Below are 4,941 nucleotides of genomic sequence, written 5' to 3'. Positions count from 1 at the left end.
AAAAAAAAAAAAAAAAAAAAAAAAAAAAAAAAAAAAAAAAAAAAAAAAAAAAAAAAAAAAAAAAAAAATCTAAATGCAAAGCAATGCTACTCTCACGCTTGTGTGCTACTTTCAATTGGTGCAATGGTTGGAGTTTGAGCAATGCTTCCAATCAATGCACCCTTCGGGATTAGAGCAATGCTTCCAACCGATGTACCTTCCCCCTCTGGGGTTAGAGCCTCTAAAGTTTGAGCAATGCTTCCAAACGGTGCATCCACTAGGACATCTGTGCTACTTCCAATTGGTGCAACTGCTGAGACTTATGTTTAATGTGATCCAAGAGCACGAAAAGAAAATTGATGATCGAGATTCACAATACCGATGACATTGCCAAAAGTGGCACCAACTTTCACACAACATTGTCAAGCAATCACTAAGAAATGGGTGTGAAAGAGCTTGAAACCTTTGCCCATAGCCATTGGGCAGTGTCTTCAAGTTGTAGTTCAAGTTGTAGGGTTGGGTTTGGTTTCACAAATGATGAAGAGTAGCAATGACAAGCTGTGGGTGTTTGAATTTTTCTAAGATTGTGAAGCCCTATATATAGTTTGATGGGAAAACTATATTGAAAAAAGACTACCAAATTTAGAGACTCTTGTATTTTGTGGGTTTCTGAGTATTCCATGTATAGAATGTTTAACTGCTTAATTTCTAATTCAATTTTCTAAGTCTAATAAATTACTCTTTAGATTTACATTTCTTTCTATTTCGATGCTTTTATTAATCTTTCCATTAATTTACCTATCAAGAAGAGAATATGATAAATATTGTAAGGCTACTAGTTTTCATAATTTTAAATCTGTTATAATACGAATTTGTTGAAATTAAAAGTCGCTCTGATACCAACTTGTAGAAAATGTACGCTCGCTCTAAAACTCACTTGTTTAAATAGTTCTCATGAAGTTCTGAAGGAGATGTCAAGAGGGGAGAGACAAGGAGACATAGAATTCTCAAAATCCTGAGAAGGAGATGTCGAGAGGGGAGAGACAAGGAGACATAGAGTTCTCAAAACCCTTTTCTATTGCTGTACTTCTTTTTAACTTTATAACTCTTGTTGTACTTCTTTTTAACTCTATAACTCTTGTTGTACTTCTTTTTAACTCTATAACTCTTGTTGTACTTGCTTTGCTCTCTAATGTAAAACCTATTAATTTATAGGTTTTCTAAAACCTAAAATTGCTATCCCATAACCCACCCTCTCCCGTCCCCCTTCATTTTTTGTTTGCCTTTTCCTTCTCACGACTAAATTTAAAAAACCTTACTAAAATTAACAAAATCAAGAATTACCTTCTTTTTTCATTTAAATTTATTCCCACTCACCTATACGTCCATTTAGACTTTGGTCCACTCACCTATACGTCCATTTAGACTTTGGTCATGTACCAGCAAGTTGCTTTGCAATTCATCGTTAGTTAAAATGTTTCTTTAATCGAACATATAAGATAGTCAAATCTTGAGGTCATTGATCTCAAGAGTTTTTCAATAATCACCATTTGTTTTGTTTTCGCCATGAATTTCATCTTGTTTGCAATAGTGTGAGTTGAGCAAAATATGCATCAACATTCTCACCCTCTTTCATCTGTAGCACTTCAAACTCTTTCCTAAGAGCTTGAAGTTGTGCTCTTTTGACTTTTGTCGAATCCGGGTACTTTTGCGTCCCCAATTTGTTTGGCAGTATCTGTTAAAGATCACGTATTTGTTTAGATTGCTGTCAGTTAGTATCTAATTAAATCTCCGTTAGGAGTTAGATACAGCTTTTTATTTGATTTAGTTTTGATTTGATTAGATTTTATTTTGATTTGTTTACTGGTTTGTTACCAGATTTTCTGCAGATTTTTAGGTAGATTTTCTGAATATCTTTTGTATTCTCCATATAAATATGGAGCATTCTTGCTCTTCATAATTTAATTATCTCATCTACCATTCAATAAATCCCTCTTTCACTAACAATTGGTATCAGAGCTCTCTTCTTAAGGGATCTGTGAGATCAAAATGGGAGAATCAAGTTTTTCAGCTGTTGCACCACCGGTCTTCGATGGAGACAATTATCAAATGTGGGCAGTTCGTATGGAGACTTATTTGGAGGCCTTGGATCTTTGGGAAGCAATAGAAGAGGATTACGAGGTCCCTCCGCTTCCAGGAAATCCTACTGTAGCACAAATCAAATTACAGAAGGAAAAGAAGACAAGGAAATCAAAGGCAAAAGCTTGCCTATTTGCCGCTGTATCTGAAATGATCTTCATGCGAATAATGTCCCTCAAAACAGCAAAAGAAATATGGAATTATCTCAAGGCCGAATATGAAGGAGATGAGAGGATTCGTGGAATGAAAGTCCTGAATTTGATCAGGGATTTCGAGTTGCAGAAGATGAAGGAGTCAGAGTCGGTAAAAGAGTACTCTGACAGACTTCTCAGCATTGCCAACAAGGTGAGATTGCTTGGTTCTGTATTAAATGATTCCAGGATCGTTGAAAAGCTGCTAGTCACTCTTCCAGAGAAGTTTGAAGCCACCATTACTACTCTGGAGAACACCAAAGACTTGTCAAAGATTTCTCTTACAGAGCTCTTGAATGCTTTACAAGCACAAGAGCAAAGGAGGTCTATGAGGCAAGAAGGGGTGATTGAAGATGCCTTACTTGTTAAGCATCAAGACAGTCGCAGGTATAAAAACAACAAAAATTTCAAAAATCAATTGACGTATGGAGATTCATCTGCCAATTATCAAAAGACAAAAGGAGGAGGTTTCAAAAAATCCTATCCATCTTACCGCCATTGTGAGAAGAAAGGTCATCCACCATACAAGTGTTGGAGAAGACCTGACGCCTTCTGCTCCAAATGCAATCAACTTGGACATGAAGCTGTGATCTGCAAAGCCAAAGATCTGGTGAAAGAAGTAGATGCACAGGTCGTTGATCAAGAAGAAGAAGAAGAAGAAGAAGATCAATTGTTTATGGTCACTTCTTCCTCAAGCAAAGAATCAAGCGAGAGCTGGTTGATTGACAGTGGGTGCACAAATCACATGACATATGACAAGGAGTCTTTTGAGGAATTAAGAGACACCGAAGATAAGAGAGTGAGGATTGGCAATAGTGAACACTTGGAAGTCAAGGGAAAAGGCACGGTAGCTATAACAAGCTATGAAGGTACAAAATTTATTCCAGATGTTCTATTTGTGCCTAAAATTGATCAAAATCTCTTGAGCGTTGGTCAGTTACTTAATAAAGGTTATAAAGTGTTGTTTGAGAATAAGCGGTGCTTGATCAAAGATGCTAGTGGCAAAGACTAGTTCAACGTCAAAATGAAAGGAAAAAGCTTTGCTCTAAATCCGACGGCCTTTATATCCAGAGCTGGTGCCACTGGGACTTGGTGTTAGGCTATGGAGCCTGATACTTATTTATAGCTTGGTCAACGGTTATATCCGGTAAAGCTATATTTGGTAAGCTATATATAGTAAAGCTATATATGGTAAAGCTATATCCGGTAAAGCTATATATGGTAAATAGTTATATATAGTAGATGGCTAAATCTGGTAAAGCTATATATAGTAAACTATACCATATATATATCTGGTCCGGTAGAGCTTTGAAAATGTACTTTTCTATTCTCTGTAATTCTCTCTGTACATACGTGAAGTCATCAATACAAAAAATCCTTTTAGCCAGAGTTCTCCTTGCAACTTCTCTCTATCCTTCTCTTTGTGTTCATCTAGATCGAGCGTGTGCGTTGTTGTGCGATCCTAACAACTGGTATCGATCCTAACAACTGGTATCAGAGCCAGGAGCCAGGCGGAAGTTAGAGCCAGAGCCAGACGGAAGACAGAGCCAGGCAGAAGTCAGAGCCAGGCTGAAGTCAGAGCAAGGCAAAATTCACCACGATCTGTGAAGATGGAAAGTTCAAAGATTGGAATTGAGAAGTTCGATGGATCCGATTTCGATTTTTGGAAGATGCAGATTGAAGATTATCTGTACCAGAAAGATCTTCACGAACCTCTATTGGGGGTGAAGCCGGATACCATGACCACGGAAAAGTGGAAGCTCAAGGATCGACAAGCCTTGGGGCTGATCCGGTTGACGCTATCCAGAAATGTGGCGTTCAACATTATCAAGGAGAAGACAAAGTCAGGTCTGTTGAAGACGCTGTCGAATATGTACGAAAAACCGTTGGCTATGAACAAGGTGTATTTTGATGCAGAGATTGTTATAAGTCCTTGTGAGAACTGCGTTACGAGCAAACAGAAACGAGTTAGCTTCACAAAGATTATTAGAGAATTGAAGAAAAGTACCAGAGGGAGATCCCTTGATCGTTAGCATTGCTGAAACCCCGGAGGGGGCTGCGTCGGTCGAGAGCATCGCTGAAACCCCGGAGGGAGTTGCGTCGGCCGGAAGCATCGCTGAAACTCCAGAGGGAGTTGCGTCGTCCGGAAGCGTCGCTGAAGCTCCAGAGGGAGTTGCGTCGTCCGGAAGCGTCGCTGAAGCTCCAGAGGGGGTTGCGTCGTCCGGAAGCGTCGCTGAAACTCCAGAGGGGGTTGCGTCGCTGAAGCTCCAGAGGGAGTTGCATCGTCCGGAAGCGTCGCTGAAACTCCAGAGGGGGTTGCGTCGCTGAAGCTCCAGAGGGAGTTGCATCGTCCGGAAGCGTCGCTGAAACTCCAGAGGGGGTTGCGTCGCTGAAGCTCCAGAGGGAGTTGCATCGTCCGGAAGCGTCGCTGAAGCTCCAGAGGAGGTTGCGTCGTCCGGAAGCGTCGCTGAAGCTCCAGAGGGAGTTGCGTCGTCCGAAGGCGTCGCTGAAGCTCCAGAGGGGGTTGCGTCGCTGAAGCTCCAGAGGGGGTTGCGTCGCTGAAGCTCCAGAGGGGGTTGCGTCGCTGAAGCTCCAGAGGGAGTTGCGTCGTCCGAAGGCGTCGCTGAAGCTC

Source organism: Cucurbita moschata, unplaced genomic scaffold (assembly GCF_002738365.1).
Source record: "Cucurbita moschata cultivar Rifu unplaced genomic scaffold, Cmos_1.0 Cmo_Scf00040, whole genome shotgun sequence".
Classification (NCBI taxonomy): Eukaryota; Viridiplantae; Streptophyta; class Magnoliopsida; order Cucurbitales; family Cucurbitaceae; genus Cucurbita; species Cucurbita moschata.
This window is presented reverse-complemented; position numbering follows the sequence as displayed.